The sequence below is a fragment of the Mus musculus genome, chromosome 17, assembly GCF_000001635.26.
Source record: "Mus musculus strain C57BL/6J chromosome 17, GRCm38.p6 C57BL/6J".
In the NCBI taxonomy this organism is placed as follows: Eukaryota; Metazoa; Chordata; class Mammalia; order Rodentia; family Muridae; genus Mus; species Mus musculus.
Window position 1 is genome coordinate 45127292 of NC_000083.6, and position 10351 is coordinate 45137642.

Genomic DNA, 10351 nt, shown 5'->3' on the forward strand with positions numbered 1-10351 from the left:
GAGATCACAGAAGGGTGCTGCTTCCTGGCCATCTCCTTGCTCACCCTGCTTTCATATAGAACCCAGAACCACCTGCCCAGGGGTGGCACCATCCAAATGCATCGGGCCCTCCTCCATCAATCACTAATTAGGAAAACGCCCTAGAGACTTGCCTACAGTCCCTCCTTATGGACATAATTTCTCAACTGAGTCTTCCTCCAATGACTCTAGCTTGTGTCAAGGAGACATAAAGTTAGCCAGCATAGTGGGTGCTTGTCTTGTAGGTGATGCTAAGTCCAATCAGGTTGACAATGAAAATGAATAAGTCCAGGTTCCATGCATCAGGATCCTCATGACCTTTGTGAGTAGGTCCCAGTGACTTGAATCTTGTTTGCTGAGGTGAAGGACTTAATAAAGGGACTGCCTCACGCATACTGCACTGCTGCAGGCTGGGGGACTATGTGTACTATCTAAATCTGCATATGTTTAAAGAAGAATTGCACACTACTAAGACATTCTTCATTTATAGATGGTGCACCTTAGTAAGTGTCTCACTTCTCCCGATAATTTACTATAAAGACAATGAGTATTTTAGGACGAGATTTCATTTACTAACAGTGACAGACCATGGCCACTGAACTGAACCAAATATCCAATCGTTCCTCACTAAAGAGTAACTTGCTATTAAAGTGTCTACATTCAGTCAGTCAGTCAGTCATTCAAAAACTCTTTAGCACCTATGCAAGCCAAACAATATGGAGTATTACTTCATTTTGCGTCCAGGACGCAAGCTGACTTGTGGAATTGCAGAATCAGAGTCATAGTACCACTTAGATCATCGTCTCTATAGAGTAAATAAAAATGTGTTTGTCCAGACAGATCATCTTATTTTAAATAAAGCCATATGTGCCATTGTGCTCTGTGTAATATACATGTATTTAAAGGTCATTGTGAGGTGGGTGATCACCTCATTGGTAACAGTACATGAATAATGCTAAAGCCTCAGGTCCCATGGTGTGGTGGTACCTGCCCCAACCCCAGGACTCAAGAGGCTGAGTAAAGACCAAAGATGTGAGCCGAGGATCTGGCTCAGTGGAAAAATTTTTAATCTGCAAACCTCATGATTTGGGTTTGAGTCCCCCCAGAATTCCCCCCCTAAAAACTCAGTTTGCAGAACATACCTGGTGGTTCGCCACCATCTGTAACTCTAGTTCCAGAGGATTCAAAGCCCTCTTCTGAGCTCCATGCGTATCGGGCATGAATGCAATGCACAGAGATATATGCAGGCAAAATTCTCATACACATAAAAAATAATATTTTTCAAAGTCAGATGGAGTAATATATCTGTGCTCCCTGCACTTCTACAGGAATAGGGAGACAGAGACAGAATTCCGCAGAGCGTGTGGGCCAGCTAGTCTGGCATACACAGTGGCAAACAAGATCCCCTGCTTTGTATATGGAAGAAAGCAAGAACACCCTAGGTTGTCCTGGGGCATGTGGGCAACTCCAATCCCAAACACACTCTCTGCATTCTTGGCAACCCTGGGCTACATATGGCCATGTCTGAGAAGGAGAGCCAAGCAATTTCTTAAATGGTTTCCCAGCACACAGTGAACGGAACCATTGCCTGTAAGTCTCTGTGGTGGCCGCCAGTGTTGCCTCAGCTCTCCAATAGTACTGACTAGTGTTTGTCCTCCAAAAGCTTTGGACTACCTTAATTTGGATGCAAGAGTAATTTCTTTTTATATTGACATAAAGTATCACCTGAACTTTCTTCATGTCTTATTTTGGAAGAAATTTATGACATTTTTAACTTTAGGAAGTTTTGCTTTTCCTGATATTTTATTACTTTGCATGTTTGAAACATTTCAATCCCAGACAATAAATATTATGTGATTATTGTTTTCATATGAACAGGCTATTTCCTCCCGAATTTTCTAACCCCCTTTTCCCAGCTTATGATACTAAAAATTTATTAGTAACAGCTTTCCCAGAATCACAGACAGTGGAAATGGAAGGGCAGCGGGGGAGAGAGAAGAGAGCCAGGGTAAAAGTACACAGAGGTGTGTGGTTTTCTTCCTGACGAGTCTCCGTTTTTCTTGTTCAGTTGCAATGAAGGTTATATTTATTCTATAAATCATTTTTATGATCTGTCATAACCAGTTGTCCTAGTCAATGGCATCTTACATCATTATTGGGAAGCAGGATGAGTCTCAGCAAACCAGATGATGTTAGCACACCACAAGTCTTCGTGGTTTGAAAGCATTCGCCCTTAAAAGCTCCCTCATGAGTCCCTCGGCTTCGGGGTTTAGAACAAGGAGCACTTCTTCTGAAAGACCTCTCTGGACACTCTTTAAAATACTGACATGCCAACCTCTGGCCCAGAATGCCACATTTCTCATTCCGGTTCCTTCTGCATGCTAACCCTTACCATCTTCTAACAAACCATTTTCACCAATTTATTTCCCGGTCTCCTTCATGTAGAATGTAGGCTCTGCAGTCAGCAGCCAAAGTCTGCTCTGTCCATCGCTGTATCCGACTATGCAGAACTGTGCCTGGCACCATAACAGGTGTCCAGTCAGCGTTGGCTAAACGAATGAGACACTGTTCAGGACTTACTTCTGCAAAGCCTTGCAAATCCATCGCCATTCTGTCTCAACTCCCAACAGGAACCCTCCCCCAAGCTCCCGACCTTCTTAACTGTGTCTGTCAAGATGACTTTTTTGAAAATCTTTTGTGTTTTGGAACCCAGATGACTTAGTAGACAAAAAAACACGTGTCACAAAAGCCTGACAACCTGTATTCCATCCCAGACGCTCAATAAGAGGCGAGAACAGACTCGCAATACTTGTCACACACACAACACATACATGCACACTAATCATTACATGTTTTTGTTTTAAGTTTTACATTGAGGGTCTGGAGAGAGGGCTCAGCACTTAAGAGCATTTGCTGTTCTTGCAGAGGACCCAGCTTCAATTCCCAAGCATCCACATAAGATAGCTCACAGTCACTTTAAAACTATCATTCTGGAGGATGTGATGCCCTCTTCTGGCCTCCTCAGGGACCTGCTTGCCCATGATGCGTACAGAGAAGCAGGTATGCACACATGTAAAACTGAAAAACTTTATAAAATTTAGGTTAATAAATGAAATCTCTACAATTTTGATGCTTCATGATTCACATTGTGTCTCCAACAGTAAGAAGGCCAAGGCAGTTAGTTATGGTATGGCTGGGTTTCCGACAATGTCACATCAGACTTTATAGCCGTGCTCTATCCCCCTGCTCATTTGCATTTTATGACAGTGTCAGTCTAGCATCTGTCAAGCCACAGGCTGCAGAGTTTTTTTTTTTTTTTTTTTAGATGAGACATCAAGAATACATTCTAAAAAAGAGTTCAAAGTAGTGTAGTTTACACATAGCAGTAAACACTTTCAGATGAAAATACATTCCATGACTTTTAACAAATGAACACAGTTGTATAATCACCACAATCAAGAGACGAGATGCTGAAAGCCTTCTCTCTGGTCTCTTTGTAATTGATCTGCTATCCTGTCACTCGCTCCTGGCAACTGCCCCTGTTTTCTGTCCCAGTAGTTTTTATCATTTCCAGAATGGCACACACACACACACACACACACAGATACAGTGATTGCATATGAGGTTGACATTCCAGACGTCAGACTTCTTATTCTTAGCACATGCTTTTGAGGCTTTACCCCTTGCCTGGTGTGTTAGCGGCACCTTGCTTTGGACAGCTGGATGCCCTGCTGCCTGAGTTTCTGCTCACTAACGAGCAGACGTTCAAATTGCTTCCGGTTTCTTGTGATTGGGATTAAAGTTGTGATAGCTGAGGACAGACAGATCATTGTGTGGCTATATAAGAAAGCCAGTGGAGAATAAAGCAGCCCTTGGCCAGCAAGTGGTGTTCCTCCATGATTCGTGCCGCACTTCTTTGACGTGAGTTCCTTGATCAGAGGCAATGCTAGGTGTGATAGCAAGCAGGCCTCCCTTCAAGTTCCTGCTTTGGGTGACTTCTCCCAATGATGAACTATTATCTGTCATCTGAATTAAACCCTTTACTCAATGGATAGAGCACCGGTGCCATTATGGGTTTCTGAGTCTGGATCCCCAGAACCCGGGGAAAGCTGGATGAGGTGGCATCCATCTGCAGTCTCAGTGTTCCTAGTGTATAGATGAGGGACGAGGACAGAAGAAACCCCAGAAGCTCGCTGGCCCATTTTCCTAACATACACATGAAGCGGAGAGAGAGGCTCAACGCCTGAGCTCATTCTCTGACCTCCACCCGTGTGGCATGGCATGTCCATACCTGAACGCATACAGATAAACACCAAGGAAGAGAGATGAGAGAGAGCTTAAGGACTCCTCAAAGCCAGGAAGGACGGAAAGAAACCCAACAGGAGGGTGATGTGGTGTCCTGGGTGTGACCCAGGAATGGAAGAAAGAAATCAGAGAGAAGTTGGGAAGATCTAAACAAAGCTGGTGTGAGGCGATAGAAGTGTCTGCGTTGGTTGAGTCACTGCAAATAAGTGATAACCAACCGCATTGGTCCAATCAAAGTTGCTCATACACAGAAGAATGGTTTAGGTTGTGTGTGGGGGATTGTATACTGACTACAGTTTTCCATGACTATAAAACTGTTATAAAACTTAATGAAAAATCTATTTGGGTGATACTTTTATTTTTTCTCTGATTTTCACTCCCCCTGTAATACCCTGTAACCAATAATGATACACATGACTAGCTATTATTAATTAACTCATGTTAGCAGTAAAGAAATGGGAAAGTGGAGAAAATTTTAAAAAATGTAAATTGTTCCACACCTAAGTAAATAGGCTGAATTTAAGTGAAGAAGAAATACTTATAAACTCTACCACCAGCAACCATTGATTGGTCCAATGGTTATCTCTAGTACTGATCAGCCCATAAGCCAACCCATATTGCCTTTGATACTGGGCCTTCTTGCCTGGAGGGTGAGCCTGCCTATTTACACTTTAGCATCTTGTACAGTGAGTATTTTTTTCCCTGATTAAGAAACCACCCCAGGCCTGGGGAGATGGCTCAGCAATTAAGGACACCTGCTGAGTTCAGTTCCCAGCACCCATGTTCAATCATTGCTTACAGCATCCTATAGCTCCAGGTTCCGGGGGGGGGGGGGGGGGTCTAACATCCTCTTCTGAACTCCTTGATACGCTGGATAGTTCTGTTAGCTTGGCACACAAACCAGAGTTATCTGAAGGGAGGAACCTCAATTGAGAAAATGCCTCCTTAAGATCCAGCTGTAAGGCATTTTCTTAATTAGTGATTGATGGGGGAGGACCTAGGCCATTGTGGGTGGTTCCATCCCTTGGTTGGTAGTCCTCCGTCCTATAAGAAAGCAAGCTGAGCAAAGGCCTCTGTATCAGCTACTGCCTCCAGGTCCCTGTTTGTTTGAGTTCCCGTCCTGGCTTCCTTTGGTGATAAATAGCAATGTGGAAGTGTAAGCCGAATAAACCCTTTCCTCCCCAACTTCATGGTGTTTTGTCACAGCAATAGAAACCCAAACTAAGTAAGATGCTTGAGTACCTGCATGTACATGCAAGTGTGTGCGCACACACACACACACACACACACACACACACAGGCGCGCACTCAAATAAAAATAAAACAAATCTTTCAAGGAAACTACCCCCAGAATTTCCTGAGTTAACACATGATTCACTACGTCTCATAATTCTGGAGTCAGGATTCCTACAGGCCTTGACTAGCTAACTCTGCTCCACTTGCCTTCACTGGGCAATGATGCACCCAGCACACATCCTAGGTCGGCCAAATAGGTCCAAAAGACTGTCGTCGTTTAAGTGGTGCCTTGGTGGCCCCCTCTATGTGGCCTTTTTCCTTGCTTATGTCAAGCTTGGCTTTCTCTCGGTATAGTGAACTCAAAGTGATTTGACTTCAAATCCAACTGCCTCCCAAGAAGAGGAAGCAGAAACATCCATGCCTCTTTGGACTTGTCTCAGGTGCCCCACAACCTCTCTTCTGCTATATTTTGCAGAGAGCTGGTCATACACCAATCCAGATTAAGGAAAACAGAAATAAAGAAGCTGTGGATGAGATGGACAGCAGAGTTTGTAGTCATCTTCGATTCACAAGGTGAGCTGTAGAAATCTCTGCTTCCTGTCCAAATTAGCTTTAGCTATCAACTTGACACAGCCTAGAATCAGCTGCAAAGAGTCTCCAGTGAGGGGTTGTGCTGATCAGATTAGTCTGTGGACCAGTCTGGCGGGGATTGTCTTGACTGTTAATTAATACCAGAGGGCCCAGCCCACTGTGGGCAACACCATTCCCTGTACAGGTGGTCCTGCACTACATACAAAAGCTAGTTAAGGATAAGCAGCCAGCCCTTGGCCAGCAAGCAGGCTTCTTCCACGGTTCATGCTGCTTTTCTTTGGCTGTGAATTCATTCCTTGGCCAGAGGCAATGCTGGGTGGAATAGCAAGCAGGCCTCCCTTCAAGTTCCTGCTTTGGGCTCCTGCCTTGATTTCTCTTACCTTGAACTATGACCTGTAAACAGAAATAAACCCTTTACTCCTCTAAGTTGCTTTTGGTCCTGGTGTTGGTCACGGTGACAAATGAACTAGAAACGTTCCTCTGGGTTTGAAACGTTAATTCCCAGGCTTGGAAGTGCTCTATCCTAAGTAACTCTGTTCAGATCTTCTGACTCCGCATGTTAATAAGTAATGCTTGGAAACCAGCCCCTCTGCGCCTGTACCAGTTCTTGATGTTGTCAGCCTTTTGATCACTTCTACTTCAGTGCAGGAGCCTGCCCATTGCATTCATTTGTATTTTTGAGTACCACCGAAGTAGACCATGTCTCATGTGTTCATTGGCCCAGAGTCCATGTCCCTTTCTGAATTGCTTAATCACGGCCTTTGCCCATTCTCCTCTTGGATTGTTTCTCATTTGAATGTTGGTGTTCTTATGAAATCTGGGTCATTAAAGTTTAATTGACCTCAGACAACCCTGACAGGTTTTTTTTACATATTATGAATTATTCCTGTTTTTAAAAATATTATGAATTATGCTGGTCCGGAAAAAATTATCATTTTTCCACTCACATATTCTTTTTTAAAAAACATTTATCTATTTATTATATGCAAGTACACTTTAGTTGTCTTCAGACACTCCAGAAGAGGGCATCAGATCTCATTACGGATGGTTGTGAGCCACCATGTGGTTGCTGGGATTTGAACTCAAGACCTTCAGAAGAGCAGTCAGTGCTCTTAACTGCTGAGCCATCTCTCCAGCCCCCCACTCACATATTCTTGATTCCTCTAAATCATGTCACCTTTTTCAGTTTGTGTCTTAGTCAGGGTTTCTATTCCTGCACAAACATCATGACCAAGAAGCAAGTTGGGGAGGAAAGGGTTTATTCGGCTTACATTTCCATACTGCTGTTGGTCACCAAAGGATGCAGGACTGGAACTCAAGCAGGTCAGAAAGCAGGAGCTGATGCAGAGGCCATGGAGGGATGTTCTTTACTGGCTTGCCTCCCCTGGCTTGCTCAGCCTGCTTTTTTATAGAACCCAAGACTACCAGCCCAGAGATGGTCCCACCCACAAGGGGCCTTTCCCCTTTGGTCACTAATTGAGAAAATGCCTTACAGTTGGATCTCATGGAGGCATTTCCTCAACTGAAGCTCCTTTCTCTGTGGTAACCCCAGCTGTGTCAAGTTGACACAAAACTAGCCAGTACAATTGACCCCTTGTCAACTTGACACACAAACACATCACTAGTAAGCCTCAACCCTTAAAATCTTATTCATCCCCAATATCTAAATAACTTTAAAAGTCCCACAGTCTTTACATATTCTTAAAATTTCAAACTCTTTAAAATGTCCATCTCTTTTAAAATCCAAAGTCTTTTTACAATTAAAAGTCTCTTAACTGTGGGCTCCACTAAAACAGTTTCTTCCTTCAAGAGGGAAAATATCAGGGCACAGTCACAATCAAAAGCAAAAGTCAATCTCTAACCGTCCAATGTCTGGGATCCAACTCACGATCTTCTGGGCTCCTCCAAGGGCTTGGGTCACTTCTCCAGCCAGGCCCTTTGTAGCACAGACGTCATCCTCTAGGCTCCAGATGCCTGTACTCCACTGCTGCTGCTGCTCTTGGTGGTCATCTCATGGTACTGGCATCTCCAAAACACTGCATGACCCCTTCAGTCCTGGGCCTTCAATTTCAACTGAGGCTGCACCTTCACCAATGGCCTTCCATAGCCTCTCACAGTGCCAAGCCTCAGCTGCTTTGTGTGACCCCTTCATGCCTTCAAAACCAGTACCACCTGGGTGACCCTTACATATTACCAAGTCCTGCTGCAGCAAGAGTACAACCTTGGCCATCTCTGGAACACAGCCTCTTTGTGCTTTCAGAAAACACTTCCCAGAAGATGTCACCTCAATGATGCTGGTCTCTTCTTAATCACCGCTAATTTCTTAGCTCCAGCTAACCAGCATCAGTAGTCCCAGTAATGCAAAGTTTTTGCTTTGGTAGTTCTGGTATCTTGTTAATCACAGCTGATTCTTCAGCCCCAGCTAACCAGAACTACAGAATCTTCACAATCAAAACAGCAATGGCCCTGAAAAGAGTCTTTAATTTTCCCTCTGAAATTTTACAAACCAGAGCTCCATCTTCTGCAGTGTTCTCAACATTATCTTCCAAGCTCCTACACGACATCCGACAGAGCTCTTAACAACGGATGGATCTTCAAGCCCAAAGTTCCAAAGTCCTTCCACAGTCCTCCCCAAAACATGGTCAAATTGTCACAGGAATACCCCACTCTGCTGGTACCAGTTTGTCTTAGTCAGGGTTTCTATTCCTGCACAAACATCATGACCAAGAAGCAAGTTGGGGAGGAAAGGGTTTATTCGGCTTACATTTCCATACTGCTGTTGGTCACCAAAGGATGCAGGACTGGAACTCAAGCAGGTCAGAAAGCAGGAGCTGATGCAGAGGCCATGGAGGGATGTTCTTTACTGGCTTGCCTCATCTGGCTTGCTCGGCTTGCTCTCTTATAGAACCCAAGACCACTAGCCCAGAGATGGTCCCACCCACAAGGGGCCTTTCCCCTTTGGTCACTAATTGAGAAAATGCCTTACAGTTGGATCTCATGGAGGCATTTCCTCAACTGAAGCTCCTTTCTCTGTGGTAACCCCAGCTGTGTCAAGTTGACACAAAACTAGCCAGTACAGTTTGCTCTCACAGTATTCGAAACTGCAGGTGACGTCACTCTTCAGGTGAGGCCACTGACACTAAGAGAAGAGAGACTCAGGTATGCAGATGCTGATGCTCACAGTGATGCAGATGCTGATGCTCACAGTGATGCTTGGGTGGACATCTAGGTCAGTTCTGTACCAACAGGGCAGTTGGCTACTTTACAAGCTCTGGGTCTTCCTTGAATCCGACTCTACGGAATTCAAGCTAAGGAACTGGGGAAGACAGCTCACTTGGTTAAGAGCCTTCTATGTAAACACGAGGACCTGAACTTGGATTCCCAGCACCCCTATACAAATCTAAGCATGATCGAGTGTGTCTATAACACTAGCTGAGGCTGGAAGGAAGCCAGTCAGGTCCCTGGAAATCACTAGCTAGCCAGTCTCTCAAATTAGCAAGCACTGGGTTCAGTGAGAGAAACTTTCTCAAAACAAAGTGGGGGAAAATTGAGAAAGTTTCCTGATGCCAGCCTCTGACCTTTGAAAAAAAAAGATGCATGCACACTCATGTGTGCAAACACACGTGAATGCACAGTGCACACAGGTACATACACAGATTTAATCCAGCCATATATCCTGTCCCTACCCCAGATAGCTGTATGGTAGCTTTATCTTACAGCCTTGGATTCTTCCATCCACTAAACTGAAGCATTCATAACCTACTTGATGACCTTAAGACACGTTGTTCACTGTTGATATTGCTAAAGGGGGGCACTTATAAAATTTGGATTAAGAGGAAACCCTGTGTATAAGTCAGAACTGTCAGGAATCTGTTTTATTCCTCGGTGCCTTGTTTTTTGAAAGAAGCCCAGTCAAAACTTTTTTTAAAATAGTTTTTAATTATAGTTTTGAACCTTCGTGTTATATGTTTTCAGAAGCTTGAAAATAGCCCCTCCCCTCCTCCCTCCCTCCTCCCCCCTTCTCTGCCAGCTCTGTGCTTTTCCAGTTGGTAAACTCAGGTTTTATTTCTCTGTGCCTGTCAGAGAAAACGAAGCCAACTCAACAGTTCCTGTCCTCGTCACAGGTATAGGTGGTGACCCATCTGCTCCCAAAATAAGCTTCTTGCTTTAACTCCTCAATGTGAGGTTAGGCAGCCAGATT